This window comes from Lonchura striata, chromosome W (genome assembly GCF_050655825.1).
Source record: "Lonchura striata isolate lonStrDom1 chromosome W, ASM5065582v1, whole genome shotgun sequence".
Taxonomy (NCBI): Eukaryota; Metazoa; Chordata; class Aves; order Passeriformes; family Estrildidae; genus Lonchura; species Lonchura striata.
Window position 1 is genome coordinate 32,152,442 of NC_140743.1, and position 18,143 is coordinate 32,170,584.

The 18,143-nt window shown below is 50.2% G+C and overlaps 1 long non-coding RNA gene across 1 annotated transcript; it reads right to left on the reverse strand.

The window, feature by feature from the left end:
* Positions 1–9,716: 9,716 nt before the first annotated feature.
* LOC146763165 (uncharacterized) lies at positions 9,717–17,968 on the reverse strand. Its single transcript, XR_014952558.1, has 2 exons — positions 17,251–17,968; positions 9,717–12,324 (listed from the first exon to the last, which is right to left on the reverse strand). It is a non-coding gene; the product is annotated as an uncharacterized LOC146763165 (long non-coding RNA).
* Positions 17,969–18,143: the final 175 nt, after the last annotated feature.

Consider the following 18,143-nt stretch of genomic DNA (forward strand, 5'->3'; position numbering starts at 1 on the left):
AGCAGCTTATATATTGCCCTGGAAAGAGTACTGTTTTTGGAGTGTGCAGTAAAATCGTGTTTCTGGGCAAGGGAGGCATAAGTGCGCTGCGCTCCTAAGGTATCTCCCTGCGCGACACAATGCCAAAGCTTTTCGCTATGATGCAGTCTAGTGCAGACGCACACTACGGCTCTCCGGAGCTGTCCGAAGCCAAGCGCCGGTGGCCGGCGTCTTTCGGCTGAAGCAGCGCTTCGGATCGTACGGCTGCCGCTCCGCTGTTGTGTGCGCGAAGCAGCCGCTTCTCCTGCTCCGGGAGCCGGACAGAGCGGTAGCTTGCACGAGGGCGAAGAACGTTGCCGCAGGGAGACGACATTGTGTGCACAGCCTTGCGACTGCTAGAGGACGGTGGCTAAAGCTACCTGCCTTTTCAATGCACTGCTGGCATGCTTTATTGAAGGTGTTCCGAAACAACTTTCCTGGGTTTTGGCTTAGTCCTGATGCAGCCCCTCTTGGGAAATTGGTGCTCGTCCCAGAAGGCTCGAGATACAGAAAACTCGATGGCAGCTGCAGAAATGAAGGGCTTCGTTGAGTTGTCGAGAAGCAAGAACGTAGACAAGCGCCTTGTGTTTGGGAGTCAGCAGCTGCTGGACTTTTGCGATTGCTTTCACTGTGCACTGAATGCCAGGACGGCACGTGCACGCTGAAACAACGAGCTGGGCAAGAGTGGGCAGAAGTGAACGGGCGTCAGACAGCAGCTTACATAGTACCATGGAAAGAGCAGTGCTTTTAGAGTGTGCAGCAAATCCGTGTTTCTGGGCAAGGGAGGCATAAGTGCGCTGCGCTCCTAAGGTATCTCCCTGCGAGACACACTGTCAAAGCTTTTCGCTATGATGCAGTCTAGTGCAGACGCACACTACGGCTCTCGGCTGCTGTCCGAAGCCAAGCGCCGGTGGCCGGCGTCTTTCGTCTGAAGCAGCGCTTCGGAGCGTACGGCTGCCGCTCCGCTGTTGTGTGCGCGAAGCAGCCTCTTCTCCTGCTCTCGGAGCCGGACAGAGCGGTAGCTTGTACGGGGGCGAAGAACGAAGCCGAAGAGCACCGGGCTTTTGCGCAGACCCTAAGGACTGCTACTGGACGGTGGTGGCCGCTCGCCTGCCTCTTCAATTCCCTTCTAGCATCCTTATGGAAGGTGTTCCAGGACAATTTTCTGGAGTTTTGAATTCCTCCTGATGCAGCCCCTCGTGGGAAACTCGTGCTCGTCCTCTGAGTCTCCGACATGCAGAGACCTCGATGGCAACTGCAGAAATGAAGGGCTGCGTTGAGTTGTCGAGAAGCAAGAACATAGCCAGCGCCTTGTGTTTGGGAGTCAGCAGCTGCTGGACTTTTGCGATTGCTTTCACTGTGCACTGAATGCCAGGACGGCATGTGCACGTTAAAACAACGAGCTGGGCAAGAGCAGGGAGAGAGCACGGCCATCAGAGAGCATCTGGCATCTTGCCCTGGAAAGGGCAGTGTTTTTAGTGTGTGCTGTAAAATCGTGTTTCTGGGCAAGGGAGGCATAAGTGCGCTGCGCTCCTAAGCTATCTCCCTGCGAGACACACTGCCATAGCTTTTCGCTATGATGCAGTCTAGTGCAGACGCACACTACGGCTCTCCGGAGCTGTCCGAAGCAAAGCGCCGGTGGCCGGCGTCTTTCGGCTGAAGCAGCGCTTCGGAGCGTAGGGCTGCCGCTCCGCTGTTGTGTGCGCGAAGCAGCCGCTTCTCCTGCTCCTGGAGCCGGACAGAGCGGTAGCTTGTACGAGGGCGAAGAACGTTGCCGCAGGGAGACGACGTTGTGTGCACAGCCTTGCGACTGCTAGAGGACGGTGGCTAAAGCTACCTGCCTTTTCAATGCACTGCTGGCATGCTTTATTGAAGGTGTTCCGAGACAACTTTCCTGGGTTTTGACTTAGTCCTGATGCAGCCCCTCCTGGGAAATTGGTGCTCGTCCCAGAAGGCTCGAGATGCAGAAAACTCGATGGCAGCTGCAGAAATGAAGGACTCTGTTGAAGTGTGGAGAAGCAAGAACGTAGACAGCGCCTTGTGTTTGGGAGTCAGCAGCTGCTGGACTTTTGCGATTGCTTTCACTGTGCACTGAATGCCAGGACGGCACGTGCACGCTGAAACAACGAGCTGGGCAAGAGTGGGCAGAAGTGAACGGGCGTCAGACAGCAGCTTACATAGTACCATGGAAAGAGCAGTGTTTTTAGAGTGTGCAGCAAATCCGTGTTTCTGGGCAAGGGAGGCATAAGTGCGCTGCGCTCCTAAGGTATCTCCCTGCGAGACACACTGTCAAAGCTTTTCGCTATGATGCAGTCTAGTGCAGACGCACACTACGGCTCTCGGCTGCTGTCCGAAGCCAAGCGCCGGTGGCCGGCGTCTTTCGTCTGAAGCAGCGCTTCGGAGCGTACGGCTGCCGCTCCGCTGTTGTGTGCGCGAAGCAGCCGCTTCTCCTGCTCTCGGAGCCGGACAGAGCGGTAGCTTGTACGGGGGCGAAGAACGAAGCCGAAGAGCACCGGGCTTTTGCGCAGACCCTAAGGACTGCTACTGGACGGTGGTGGCCGCTCGCCTGCCTCTTCAATTCCCTTCTAGCATCCTTATGGAAGGTGTTCCAGGACAATTTTCTGGAGTTTTGAATTCCTCCTGATGCAGCCCCTCGTGGGAAACTCGTGCTCGTCCTCTGAGTCTCCGACATGCAGAGACCTCGATGGCAACTGCAGAAATGAAGGGCTGCGTTGAGTTGTCGAGAAGCAAGAACATAGCCAGCGCCTTGTGTTTGGGAGTCAGCAGCTGCTGGACTTTTGCGATTGCTTTCACTGTGCACTGAATGCCAGGACGGCATGTGCACGTTAAAGCAACGAGCTGGGCAAGAGTAATCGAAAGATCACGGCCGTCAGAAAGCAGCTTATATATTGCCCTGGAAAGAGTACTGTTTTTGGAGTGTGCAGTAAAATCGTGTTTCTGGGCAAGGGAGGCATAAGTGCGCTGCGCTCCTAAGGTATCTCCCTGCGCGACACAATGCCAAAGCTTTTCGCTATGATGCAGTCTAGTGCAGACGCACACTACGGCTCTCCGGAGCTGTCCGAAGCCAAGCGCCGGTGGCCGGCGTCTTTCGGCTGAAGCAGCGCTTCGGATCGTACGGCTGCCGCTCCGCTGTTGTGTGCGCGAAGCAGCCGCTTCTCCTGCTCCGGGAGCCGGACAGAGCGGTAGCTTGCACGAGGGCGAAGAACGTTGCCGCAGGGAGACGACATTGTGTGCACAGCCTTGCGACTGCTAGAGGACGGTGGCTAAAGCTACCTGCCTTTTCAATGCACTGCTGGCATGCTTTATTGAAGGTGTTCCGAAACAACTTTCCTGGGTTTTGGCTTAGTCCTGATGCAGCCCCTCTTGGGAAATTGGTGCTCGTCCCAGAAGGCTCGAGATACAGAAAACTCGATGGCAGCTGCAGAAATGAAGGGCTTCGTTGAGTTGTCGAGAAGCAAGAACGTAGACAAGCGCCTTGTGTTTGGGAGTCAGCAGCTGCTGGACTTTTGCGATTGCTTTCACTGTGCACTGAATGCCAGGACGGCACGTGCACGCTGAAACAACGAGCTGGGCAAGAGTGGGCAGAAGTGAACGGGCGTCATACAGCAGCTTACATAGTACCATGGAAAGAGCAGTGCTTTTAGAGTGTGCAGCAAATCCGTGTTTCTGGGCAAGGGAGGCATAAGTGCGCTGCGCTCCTAAGGTATCTCCCTGCGAGACACACTGTCAAAGCTTTTCGCTATGATGCAGTCTAGTGCAGACGCACACTACGGCTCTCGGCTGCTGTCCGAAGCCAAGCGCCGGTGGCCGGCGTCTTTCGTCTGAAGCAGCGCTTCGGAGCGTACGGCTGCCGCTCCGCTGTTGTGTGCGCGAAGCAGCCTCTTCTCCTGCTCTCGGAGCCGGACAGAGCGGTAGCTTGTACGGGGGCGAAGAACGAAGCCGAAGAGCACCGGGCTTTTGCGCAGACCCTAAGGACTGCTAGAGGACGGTGGTGGCCGCTCGCCTGCCTCTTCAATTCCCTTCTAGCATCCTTATGGAAGGTGTTCCAGGACAATTTTCTGGAGTTTTGAATTCCTCCTGATGCAGCCCCTCGTGGGAAACTCGTGCTCGTCCTCTGAGTCTCCGACATGCAGAGACCTCGATGGCAACTGCAGAAATGAAGGGCTGCGTTGAGTTGTCGAGAAGCAAGAACATAGCCAGCGCCTTGTGTTTGGGAGTCAGCAGCTGCTGGACTTTTGCGATTGCTTTCACTGTGCACTGAATGCCAGGACGGCATGTGCACGTTAAAGCAACGAGCTGGGCAAGAGTAATCGAAAGATCACGGCCGTCAGAAAGCAGCTTATATATTGCCCTGGAAAGAGTACTGTTTTTGGAGTGTGCAGTAAAATCGTGTTTCTGGGCAAGGGAGGCATAAGTGCGCTGCGCTCCTAAGGTATCTCCCTGCGCGACACAATGCCAAAGCTTTTCGCTATGATGCAGTCTAGTGCAGACGCACACTACGGCTCTCCGGAGCTGTCCGAAGCCAAGCGCCGGTGGCCGGCGTCTTTCGGCTGAAGCAGCGCTTCGGATCGTACGGCTGCCGCTCCGCTGTTGTGTGCGCGAAGCAGCCGCTTCTCCTGCTCCGGGAGCCGGACAGAGCGGTAGCTTGCACGAGGGCGAAGAACGTTGCCGCAGGGAGACGACATTGTGTGCACAGCCTTGCGACTGCTAGAGGACGGTGGCTAAAGCTACCTGCCTTTTCAATGCACTGCTGGCATGCTTTATTGAAGGTGTTCCGAAACAACTTTCCTGGGTTTTGGCTTAGTCCTGATGCAGCCCCTCTTGGGAAATTGGTGCTCGTCCCAGAAGGCTCGAGATACAGAAAACTCGATGGCAGCTGCAGAAATGAAGGGCTTCGTTGAGTTGTCGAGAAGCAAGAACGTAGACAAGCGCCTTGTGTTTGGGAGTCAGCAGCTGCTGGACTTTTGCGATTGCTTTCACTGTGCACTGAATGCCAGGACGGCACGTGCACGCTGAAACAACGAGCTGGGCAAGAGTGGGCAGAAGTGAACGGGCGTCAGACAGCAGCTTACATAGTACCATGGAAAGAGCAGTGTTTTTAGAGTGTGCAGCAAATCCGTGTTTCTGGGCAAGGGAGGCATAAGTGCGCTGCGCTCCTAAGGTATCTCCCTGCGAGACACACTGCCAAAGCTTTTCCCTATGATGCAGTCTAGTGCAGACGCACACTACGGCTCTCGGCTGCTGTCCGAAGCCAAGCGCCGGTGGCCGGCGTCTTTCGTCTGAAGCAGCGCTTCGGAGCGTACGGCTGCCGCTCCGCTGTTGTGTGCGCGAAGCAGCCGCTTCTCCTGCTCTCGGAGCCGGACAGAGCGGTAGCTTGTACGGGGGCGAAGAACTAAGCCGAAGAGCACCGGGCTTTTGCGCAGACCCTAAGGACTGCTACTGGACGGTGGTGGCCGCTCGCCTGCCTCTTCAATTCCCTTCTAGCATCCTTATGGGAGGTGTTCCAGGACAATTTTCTGGAGTTTTGACTTCGTCCTGATGCAGCCCCTCGTGGGAAACTCGTGCTCGTCCTCTGAGTCTCCGACATGCAGAGACCTCGATGGCAACTGCAGAAATGAAGGGCTGCGTTGAGTTGTCGAGAAGCAAGAACATAGCCAGCGCCTTGTGTTTGGGAGTCAGCAGCTGCTGGACTTTTGCGATTGCTTTCACTGTGCACTGAATGCCAGGACGGCATGTGCACGTTAAAACAACGAGCTGGGCAAGAGCAGGGAGAGAGCACGGCCATCAGAGAGCATCTGGCATCTTGCCCTGGAAAGGGCAGTGTTTTTAGTGTGTGCTGTAAAATCGTGTTTCTGGGCAAGGGAGGCATAAGTGCGCTGCGCTCCTAAGCTATCTCCCTGCGAGACACACTGCCATAGCTTTTCGCTATGATGCAGTCTAGTGCAGACGCACACTACGGCTCTCCGGAGCTGTCCGAAGCAAAGCGCCGGTGGCCGGCGTCTTTCGGCTGAAGCAGCGCTTCGGAGCGTAGGGCTGCCGCTCCGCTGTTGTGTGCGCGAAGCAGCCGCTTCTCCTGCTCCTGGAGCCGGACAGAGCGGTAGCTTGTACGAGGGCGAAGAACGTTGCCGCAGGGAGACGACGTTGTGTGCACAGCCTTGCGACTGCTAGAGGACGGTGGCTAAAGCTACCTGCCTTTTCAATGCACTGCTGGCATGCTTTATTGAAGGTGTTCCGAGACAACTTTCCTGGGTTTTGACTTAGTCCTGATGCAGCCCCTCTTGGGAAATTGGTGCTCGTCCCAGAAGGCTCGAGATGCAGAAAACTCGATGGCAGCTGCAGAAATGAAGGACTCTGTTGAAGTGTGGAGAAGCAAGAACGTAGACAGCGCCTTGTGTTTGGGAGTCAGCAGCTGCTGGACTTTTGCGATTGCTTTCACTGTGCACTGAATGCCAGGACGGCACGTGCACGCTGAAACAACGAGCTGGGCAAGAGTGGGCAGAAGTGAACGGGCGTCAGACAGCAGCTTACATAGTACCATGGAAAGAGCAGTGTTTTTAGAGTGTGCAGCAAATCCGTGTTTCTGGGCAAGGGAGGCATAAGTGCGTCGCGCTCCTAAGGTATCTCCCTGCGAGACACACTGTCAAAGCTTTTCGCTATGATGCAGTCTAGTGCAGACGCACACTACGGCTCTCGGCTGCTGTCCGAAGCCAAGCGCCGGTGGCCGGCGTCTTTCGTCTGAAGCAGCGCTTCGGAGCGAACGGCTGCCGCTCCGCTGTTGTGTGCGCGAAGCAGCCGCTTCTCCTGCTCTCGGAGCCGGACAGAGCGGTAGCTTGTACGGGGGCGAAGAACGAAGCCGAAGAGCACCGGGCTTTTGCGCAGACCCTAAGGACTGCTAGAGGACGGTGGTGGCCGCTCGCCTGCCTCTTCAATTCCCTTCTAGCATCCTTATGGAAGGTGTTCCAGGACAATTTTCTGGAGTTTTGAATTCCTCCTGATGCAGCCCCTCGTGGGAAACTCGTGCTCGTCCTCTGAGTCTCCGACATGCAGAGACCTCGATGGCAACTGCAGAAATGAAGGGCTGCGTTGAGTTGTCGAGAAGCAAGAACATAGCCAGCGCCTTGTGTTTGGGAGTCAGCAGCTGCTGGACTTTTGCGATTGCTTTCACTGTGCACTGAATGCCAGGACGGCATGTGCACGTTAAAGCAACGAGCTGGGCAAGAGTAATCGAAAGATCACGGCCGTCAGAAAGCAGCTTATATATTGCCCTGGAAAGAGTACTGTTTTTGGAGTGTGCAGTAAAATCGTGTTTCTGGGCAAGGGAGGCATAAGTGCGCTGCGCTCCTAAGGTATCTCCCTGCGCGACACAATGCCAAAGCTTTTCGCTATGATGCAGTCTAGTGCAGACGCACACTACGGCTCTCGGCTGCTGTCCGAAGCCAAGCGCCGGTGGCCGGCGTCTTTCGTCTGAAGCAGCGCTTCGGAGCGTACGGCTGCCGCTCCGCTGTTGTGTGCGCGAAGCAGCCGCTTCTCCTGCTCTCGGAGCCGGACAGAGCGGAAGCTTGTACGGGGGCGAAGAACGAAGCCGAAGAGCACCGGGCTTTTGCGCAGACCCTAAGGACTGCTACTGGACGGTGGTGGCCGCTCGCCTGCCTCTTCAATTCCCTTCTAGCATCCTTATGGAAGGTGTTCCAGGACAATTTTCTGGAGTTTTGAATTCCTCCTGATGCAGCCCCTCGTGGGAAACTCGTGCTCGTCCTCTGAGTCTCCGACATGCAGAGACCTCGATGGCAACTGCAGAAATGAAGGGCTGCGTTGAGTTGTCGAGAAGCAAGAACATAGCCAGCGCCTTGTGTTTGGGAGTCAGCAGCTGCTGGACTTTTGCGATTGCTTTCACTGTGCACTGAATGCCAGGACGGCATGTGCACGTTAAAACAACGAGCTGGGCAAGAGCAGGGAGAGAGCACGGCCATCAGAGAGCATCTGGCATCTTGCCCTGGAAAGGGCAGTGTTTTTAGTGTGTGCTGTAAAATCGTGTTTCTGGGCAAGGGAGGCATAAGTGCGCTGCGCTCCTAAGCTATCTCCCTGCGAGACACACTGCCATAGCTTTTCGCTATGATGCAGTCTAGTGCAGACGCACACTACGGCTCTCCGGAGCTGTCCGAAGCAAAGCGCCGGTGGCCGGCGTCTTTCGGCTGAAGCAGCGCTTCGGAGCGTAGGGCTGCCGCTCCACTGTTGTGTGCGCGAAGCAGCCGCTTCTCCTGCTCCGGGAGCCGGACAGAGCGGTAGCTTGCACGAGGGCGAAGAACGTTGCCGCAGGGAGACGACATTGTGTGCACAGCCTTGCGACTGCTAGAGGACGGTGGCTAAAGCTACCTGCCTTTTCAATGCACTGCTGGCATGCTTTATTGAAGGTGTTCCGAGACAACTTTCCTGGGTTTTGACTTAGTCCTGATGCAGCCCCTCTTGGGAAATTGGTGCTCGTCCCAGAAGGCTCGAGATGCAGAAAACTCGATGGCAGCTGCAGAAATGAAGGACTCTGTTGAAGTGTGGAGAAGCAAGAACGTAGACAGCGCCTTGTGTTTGGGAGTCAGCAGCTGCTGGACTTTTGCGATTGCTTTCACTGTGCACTGAATGCCAGGACGGCACGTGCACGCTGAAACAACGAGCTGGGCAAGAGTGGGCAGAAGTGAACGGGCGTCAGACAGCAGCTTACATAGTACCATGGAAAGAGCAGTGTTTTTAGAGTGTGCAGCTGTTATAAACGAGCACAATAGGCTGTTAAATCCAATTAAAAGGATTTATTAATAGCAGAAAGCGAAAGCAAACCAGCGCGCGCTGGGCGGCAGTTGGTTCAACTACCGCGCCTAGCTCCCCGTTTCCCCCCCACTTATTGGGTTGTCTCTTCCGGGTGTGTGACGCTCTGGTGACGCTCCAGTGTCTCTTCTGCGCAGGCGCACCCTGTTGTTAGGTGGTCGTTCTCTGCCTCTTGATGGCGCCAGTGGTCTTCTTTAAGGTTGTCTCTGCGACCTGGAAATTCCCTCAAAAACAAGAAATGTTATCTCGAGGCACGTTTACATGTTTTGCCAAGTCTGTAACGGAACTATCCTTGAAACATATCTATTTGCTTAGGTGTTTGGGTGTCTAGTAGCAGCCTTTTCAAAACAGTTCTAACTCCCTAAAAACTTCGTAACGAAGTCAACCTTGAAAGATAGTCACTGGAATGCATGACATAGACACTGGAATGCCTGACAAGATGAGAACATGTTCAGACAAGTACAAGCTCTAATTAAAACTCTATTCTGTGAATATGAGAGACTCTATATGAACAAAAAGGCCTTATTTTCCTAACAATATCCCCCCTTTTTATTTTAACCTTCTTTTTGTTCATTAAAGCGTTCTAACTCTTTCTTGCTTAACTCTAAATACTCTTCAGTCTCTACTTCGCTAAGTGGCTCATACTTTGGCTTTACTATCATTAAATGTGCAGCTTCTAACCTATTTTTCACTAGGGTAATAAGTTTGCTAAGGATACATGGTCCAAAAGTAAGTATTAGAATTAGTAAAATTACTGGTCCCGCAAGGGTGGATAATAGAGTGGTCAGCCAGGGAGAATATGTAAACCAGGATTCATACCAACTTTGCTGGGATTCTCTTTCTCTTTTTCGTTGTTCTATTTGTTTGCGTAACTCAGCCATCGTGTCTTTTACAATACCTGTGTGGTCTACATAAGCGCAACATTCTTCTTGTAAAGCAACACATAGTCCCCCTTGCTGTAAGAACAACAAATCTAATCCCCTTCGGTTTTGGAGGACTACCTCAGAAAGGGATTTTACTGATTTAACTAGTTCACTTATGGCTTTATCTATTCTACTTAGATCTTCATCTACAGATGTGCGCAGAGCTTTCATACCTTGGGTTTGACTTACTAGGGAAGCGACCCCTGTTCCGACTCCCGCTCCCCCTATGCTGAGCAAGATTGCTACCGTTAGTGCTGTAAGTGGTTCTCTCTTAACTAAGTAGTGTTCAGGGGTTTGTTGATGTTCTAACACGTATTCTTTTGGGTGGTATACGATTCTGGGGATTATTAGAACTTGAATGCAGAAGTCTGAATTATTAAAGGCTTTTACCGATAGGCAGGGTGTAACTCCAAGTTGTTGACATACCCATTTAGTATTGACTGCTGGCATAAGCCAATCAAAAGGTTTGTCTGTTCTGTTAATGCTTATTGTTGTGTTGCAGAGGTGTCGCATATCTGCAGGAATTTTTCCTACGCATCTTCCTTGCCCACTAACTTGGGACAAGGTAATGCCTGGAACATTATCTCCTTCTTTTTTCCAGAGACACTCCTTTGGATTTGTACCATTTATTTCCCTTGCTTCGGATGTAATCCCAATAGCTTCATAAAAGGGTGGATTTATCATATAGCAAAGCCAACATCCTTTAGTTAGGTTAGGATGGGTATGATTTAGAACCCCAAAAGTAGCTTGCATGATTTTCCATAAAGTTGTATACCTCTGCACTAATAACTGAGGTTTTTGATTACCTTTGTCTATAACATTATCTCTGGCTTTATTACTTTCTTTTAAGTCATTGCTTATTATTGGATTTGGGCCTATAGGGCTAGGGTCGTGCGGTGCTACTTCTTTTTTTTATTTGAATCAGATTTCCCGGATCATGTCCTTTTATCCAATGTCTAACCCCCCATGTTTTGCCTATTAACCACCCAGAATCGCTTGGTTGAGTGATATTTAGGTAAAGAAAGGTGCAGTTCCCAAGTAAGTTTTTCCCAGTCCAAGGCCACTCTCGTGGTCGTTTACATCCTACTGGTCCATGTCCTACCTTTAAATATTTATCTAATCCCCCACCCGGAGCCCACGCTGATGCTATTGTTTCACAGCCCCAATAGGCACAGTAATAATGTTTGGGGTAATTACAGTATTGCTTCCCTGGGTTTGAAGCGGGGCACATATAGAAGCTTGTTAAGTTTAACAGTCGCCCGCATTTTAAATTTCGAGTTAAATCACAGATTCCAACTTTGAAGCTCGGTGCTCCAGGTCCCGTTATTGTTTGTAAAATATGACGGGTATCGTGATCTTCCCATCTGCTTAAGGTCCATTTAAAGGGTTCATGTGAGTTAGCTGTAGCACTCTGAAGGGGAAACCATACAAACATAAAAACCCATAGGATTGAGTGATACGCACTGCAGGGGAGGATGTTACTTATCATGCTCAGTTTTACATTCCCATTTTCCCTCATTCCGTTGTCACCATTCTCATACTCATGATGATTTACGTTCTCTTTCAAGGTTTGGGAGGGCCCCTCATCCCCACTATCTACCTCTCTGTCTCGCCTGTCAACTTGGTTGCTACAAGTTACAGGGCAAGCCATCTTCCCGACAGCAGAGATATTCTTCAGGGGTGGGATCGTTCCCTCTCTCCCACTTTGATCTCCGGGAGATCCAATTTTTTGTATTCAACTGTGGAGTGTCGCACCTGAGTTTTTTAACTAATTTGCGACACTTAACCTGGACTATATCCGTGAGAAACGGACCCAGGGGCTCGTTGGAATGGTAACAGTGGAATTCAGGGTTGATTCCCTTTACGAAAACCTCCCACCACTCAGGGGATCCTTTAGTCAATTCCCGAGTGGCAACCTTGTAATTTAGTACTTCAGATGTCAATTTGCGCTGCTCCAGCCAGCAGCGTTGACATACACTTTTTGGAGCTCTCCCCTTTCTGCAGTGAGCCCACCACAATCCTTTACAGATTTTGCAGGAAAAACAGGCAAAAGGGTAACAACGACAATCTAACCAACTACACCTTACTCTAATACTTTGATGTTCAGCGTGGCCCTCCCCTTCCCAAGGTCTCTGTTCTTTTTCAAGTCGGATGAACCGATAGAAGGGCTGCTGGGCTGAATCCTCTAGACGTTTACAGTATCCTGGAGGTTTTGTTTCTCCAACTAGTTGTACTTGCAGTTCCCAGTTATCTCCAACCCAAATGTCTTTAGAGCTGATAGAGCTCATGAAAATTATTTGTAAGTTCTCTTTACTGTTAGCTTTAAATCCCCCGGCTTCCCGTCAATTTTCCAGCTCGCTTCTTTGGAAGCTGTATGAAATCGAGTTGGATCCACTGGCCCCTTTATTCTGCTAGCATGAGTCCATCCCTTCTCTGCTGTACGGACTGCGGAGTCAGTGGTGATTAAAACCAGGTATGGTCCGTCCCACTTTGGGGTGATCGAATCTTCCTTCCAGCTCCGGATGAGGACCCAGTCGCCGGGTTGTACCTGGTGTAACACAAGATCTAGGGGTGGTCTTTGGGCCCACATCCCTTTTTCCCATAACTGTTTTTTATATTTCATTAAAATGGTTAAGTATTTATTAATACTTTGATCAGTAATATTAGGATTGGTTTGAACTTTTTCTAGGGAATAGGGCATCCCATATAGCATTTCAAATGGGGATAGTCCTACATCAGCTCGTGGCTGAGTTCGAACATTTAATAATGCCAACGGCAAACATTTTATCCAGGATAATTTAGTTTCTAGTGTTAATTTGGTGAGTTGTTTCTTAATTTCCCCATTCATTCTTTCTACCCTTCCCGAACTCTGTGGATGCCAGGGAGTATGTTGTTCCCATTTTGTGCCCAGAGCTTCTGCTAGCATCTGTGTTATTTTTGAAGTGAAATGGGGGCCTTTATCAGAGTCTATCGTTTCTGGGACCCCATATCTAGGTATTATTTCTTCCAGCAAGGCTTTTGTTACCGTCCGAGCTGTTTCTCTGGCAGTGGGGATTGCTTCTACATAATGTGTTAAATGGTCCACTATAACCAGAAGATATTTTAGTCTCCCTATCTTGGGGAGCTCAGTAAAGTCTACTTGTAAATTTGAAAAGGGCCTCTTTGCCACTGGCCTCCCACCCAGGGGTAGCTTCCTTAGGTTTCTTCTGTTTACTCGTAGACAGGTTGGACAGCTTCTAGTAATCCCTTTCGCTAAGTCATGTAGGCCCACTGTCATATAATGGGTGGCAAAGTGATCCACCAGTCCTTGAGCGCCCCAGTGTGTTCTCTGGTGTAATTTACTAAGCATCCGCTGGGCTATGGCTCTAGGTAAAACCTCCCTCCCATCCTTTAACAGCCATTTCCCTGATTCCTCTTTTATTCCCAATTTTGTAAGCTTCTCTTGTTCTTCCCTTGTAAATATAAGCTTATCCTGGGTAGTAGACCCAGGGTTCTTTGGGGTATCTACAAGGTCCTTCCTACTTCCCTCACTTAAGGTTAATGTCTTGATAATTGCAGCTTTCTTTGCCTCATAGTCTGCCGCATTGTTACCCCTACTCCGGTAATCCATTCCCCGTTGATGCCCTTTTAAATGGACCACTGCTATCCTAGTAGGGCCTCTCAAGGCCCTCAGGAGGGCTATTATTAGTTTCTGATGGATTAAGTCCTTTCCCTGTGAATTTACGAGGCCTCTCTCTTCCCATAATTTTCCAAAAGTGTGCACCACCCCGTATCCATATTTAGAATCTGTATAGATGGTCCCCTCTTTTCCTTTTAATAGTTCCAAGGCTCTTAGGATAGCGTATATCTCGCAGGCTTGGGCTGACCATGTTTTGTCTAGGGGTCCAGATTCGATTACTTTTAAATCAGCCCCCCCCACTATGGCATATCCTGATCTCCTTTGCCCCTCAACTACTCTGGATGACCCATCAACAAACAATTTTTCTCCAGTCTCTAATTCTTCTTCCTCCAGGTCAGGTCTAATTTTGGTTTGTTCTTCTATAGTAATTACACAGTCATGTATTAGTGATTCAGTTTCGGGCTCTCCGAAGAGGAAGGAGGCTGGATTTTGTAATGAGGTGGTCTCTAAAGTGAAATTAGGGGTTTCTAATAGAATCCCTTCATATTTTAGGAGCCTGGCATCAGAGATCCATTTGTCTGCTTTTTGTTGCATTACACTCCGTATGTTATGTGGAGTTAATACCTTCAGAGTGGCATTAAAGGTGATCTTCCTTGCTTCTTCTACTAACTCCGCACAGCCTGCAATTATTTGTAAACAGCCCGGCCATCCCCTGCTTACAGGGTCTAAGATTTTAGACAGATATGCAATAGGTTTCTTTTTCCCCGCCCAGTCCTGGGTAAGTACTCCATAAGTTACTCCATCTGCGATATTAACAAATAAAAAGAAGGGCCTCTTTAAATCTGGGAGGCTTAGGACTGGAGCATGGACCAGAGTTTCTTTTAATTCTTGGAATTTAGATTTTTCCTCCTCTGTCCACTTGAGGTGCCCGTCTTGGGTAAGTTTTTGATACAAAAATCTTGCCTTCCCACTATAGTTCTCAATCCACTGCCTACAATATCCTGTAAGTCCTAATACCTGACGAATTTGCCGTTTACTTTGCGGTAGGGGCAGAGATAGGATTGCTTGTACTCTATCTGGATCAATTCTCTTTTCTCCCTTTTTCAAATAATGTCCCAGGTACCTAACTTCTTCTTCTACAAATTGTAGTTTTGCTTTAGAGACTTTTAATCCTTTTAGTCCCAGGAAATTCAATAGTTTAATACTTTCCTTCCGGACTTTGTCTTCTTCTTTACCTGCTATTAACAAATCATCCACATATTGAACTAGCTTTACCTCTGGGTCTGTTTTATAGTCTTGCAAAATTTGTTCCAGGGCTTGCCCGAATAAATTAGGTGATTCCGTAAAGCCTTGTGGAAGTACCGCCCACCTGAGTTGCTGTCGCCTCCCCGTGTCAGGGTCCTCCCATTCAAAGGCAAAATAATCTCGGCTGGATTCGTCCAGAGGGCAAGCCCAAAAGGCATCCTTCAGGTCTATTACACTATACCACTCATTTTCAGGTCCCAGTTTGCTTAAAAGAGTATAGGGATTCGCCACTACTGGGAATCGGGCCACGGTTCGCTTATTAATTTCCCTAAGGTCGTGCACCAGCCGATAGGATCCGTCTGCCTTTTTTACCGGGAGTATAGGGGTGTTAAAAGGCGACATGCAAGGCTCTAGCAGTCCTTGGTTTAACAGCCTTTCAACCTCAGGTTTTAACCCTCTCCTCCCTTCTAGTGAAATTGGATACTGTTTTATTCTTACCGGGATTTCAGGATTTCTGATTTTCACTGTAAATGGGGTTATATTTAATTTGCCCACAGTCCCTGGATTATACCACACTTCGGGGTTTATTTTCTCTTCATCTTCTAAACGGAGGGAACAAAGTCTGATCTTTAATTCCTTCTCTACCACTTCAATTTGAACTCCCAATTCAACAATCAGGTCTCTCCCTAACAAATTGTAATCCGCTTCAGGAACTAATAGGAAGTCACCCAACCCCACTTTAGTTCCCGATTCCACCACCACCCCTTTGATAATTTGTACTTCAAAAGGTTCCCCCTTAGCTCCTATTACCGTGGCTGTCTGTTTTGACAAATTACAGCCCTGAGGCAGAAATTGAATAGTAGATCTTTCTGCCCCTGTATCGACCAGGAAATCTATTTCCTGGCCTTGGGGACCCACCTTCAATTTTATCAAGGGCTCTTTCTGATGTTTCTTGGTCCCCATAAAATAGAGCCCCTGACTCCCCTATTCGATTTTGAACTCCTCCTCGTCCCTTAGCCTCCTCCTGCACTCCCTCTTGAAATGCCCCTTCTTACCGCAATAATAGCATACCCTTTCTCCTACCTTTCCCTTGTCACCCCCCCCTTTCCGAGTAATTCTCTTTTGTTCTTCCTCTACCCGCCTGCTTTCCCTCACTGCAGCAACCATCATTTTCACCTGTCTTTTCTGACTTTCATCCTCTCTGCGGACATAAACCTTCTGCGCCTCTCGCAATAATTCTGCTAAATCCCTGTCCTGCCAATCATCCATTTTCTGTATCTTTCTCCTGATATCATCCCAAGATTTCGAGACAAACTGGACTTTGAGAATTGCCTGTCCCATTGGGTTATTCGGGTCTAATCCCGAGTACAGCTGGAAATTTTTCCTTAACCTCTCTAACCATTCAGTGGGGGTTTCATCCTTCTTTTGTCGGTCGTTAAATGCTTTATTTATATTCTGGCCCCTAGGAACGGACTCTCTTATGCCATCAATTAATATGGTCCGAAAGTCCCGCATGTTAGCTCTATGAGCCTCATCCTGGTTATCCCAATTAGGATTCTGCAGAGGCCATTTGGTATCGGCCCGCTGCTGGGCATGTGCGGGTTGGGCATCCCAGGCTCGCATTCCAGCAACTCTTATCATGTTCCTTTCCTCGGCCGTGAATAAAATGTTAAGTATAGCTTGTAATTCCTCCCAGGTGTATATATTAGGACCTAGGAATTGATCCACCCGCTCTGCCACGCCCAAGGGGTCTTCTAGCAAATTTCCCATCTCCTTCTTAAAGTCTCTAACATCCCCCGAACTTAAGGGCACCGAAATAAATCCAATCCCCGGCTCTGGTCCCCCCATCGGCATTTCCCTTAAGGGAAATAGTTTGCCTTGCGTCTTACTTCGGGTAAGAGGACCACGCGAGCCTGAGGGTTGATCAGAGTCTGAGTCTGATTCTTCCTCATCCGATTGTGGAGGAGGAGGGGGTGCATTTGGTGCAGGGGGAATGTAGGGCGGGGGTGCAATGATTACTTCTTCCGCTCGCCCCTTCTTTTTCTTTCTCCCTGAAGCCTCCGAGAGTTTAAACACGAGCACCTCCGGCTTTTCTATCCAGACTTGGGCATAGGCACTCTCCTCAAGGTTAGAAGGTTGCTTAGCGTGTACCCAACCATTCAACAGTTGCTTTACCCAGTCCTCTGAGGATCCAAAGACGGGCCAAAACACTCCTTTAGAAATCTCTTGTCCTCCCCATACTTCTATGCAATAGTGTATCATCTTTGCCTTATCCTTTCCAGGTGCCCCTGGAAAGTGCTCCCAATTTGTTAGCATAAACCCTAAGGGACTCTCCTTAGGAATTGGGGGAAGTTTTACCCCCACCGGGGAGGGGGATTTATCCTTGCTTCCCCCCTGCCCCATGTCCTCCGGAGTACCTTCAGTCACTCACGACAGCACAATCGCTTCCCCTGGTTCGTGGCCCAGGCCCTCGCGGGCTCTGGAAAACGCACTACTGAGGGTCCACACTCGCTTGGAGAATCCGGCTGCCAGTCCTCCTCTCACACACACACACACTCGCCGTACTCCGGGATCCCGAACCCCGCCCGAACGGATCCCCTTTATACTCACGCGTCCTGCGTCTTCTCTTCGTCCGGACTTTTGTGCACAAAAATTACGGGGTACCCTGGGCCCGCTTCCCTTTCTTTGCTTTCGCTCTCTAGGCTTTTAGGTTCGTCGGTCGGGATGAGGGTAAAAACCCCGGTCTGAGTCCGCTCAAGGGAGCGGAATCGTGGCGCCCCTCTCAGAGAGAGGTTCCCCAGATCCCGATCCGAGTCACGGCACCAAATTGTTATAAACGAGCACAATAGGCTGTTAAATCCAATTAAAAGGATTTATTAATAGCAGAAAGCGAAAGCAAACCAGCGCGCGCTGGGCGGCAGTTGGTTCAACTACCGCGCCTAGCTCCCCGTTTCCCCCCCACTTATTGGGTTGTCTCTTCCGGGTGTGTGACGCTCTGGTGACGCTCCAGTGTCTCTTCTGCGCAGGCGCACCCTGTTGTTAGGTGGTCGTTCTCTGCCTCTTGATGGCGCCAGTGGTCTTCTTTAAGGTTGTCTCTGCGACCTGGAAATTCCCTCAAAAACAAGAAATGTTATCTCGAGGCACGTTTACATGTTTTGCCAAGTCTGTAACGGAACTATCCTTGAAACATATCTATTTGCTTAGGTGTTTGGGTGTCTAGTAGCAGCCTTTTCAAAACAGTTCTAACTCCCTAAAAACTTCGTAACGAAGTCAACCTTGAAAGATAGTCACTGGAATGCATGACATAGACACTGGAATGCCTGACAAGATGAGAACATGTTCAGACAAGTACAAGCTCTAATTAAAACTCTATTCTGTGAATATGAGAGACTCTATATGAACAAAAAGGCCTTATTTTCCTAACACAGCAAATCCGTGTTTCTGGGCAAGGGAGGCATAAGTGCGTCGCGCTCCTAAGGTATCTCCCTGCGAGACACACTGTC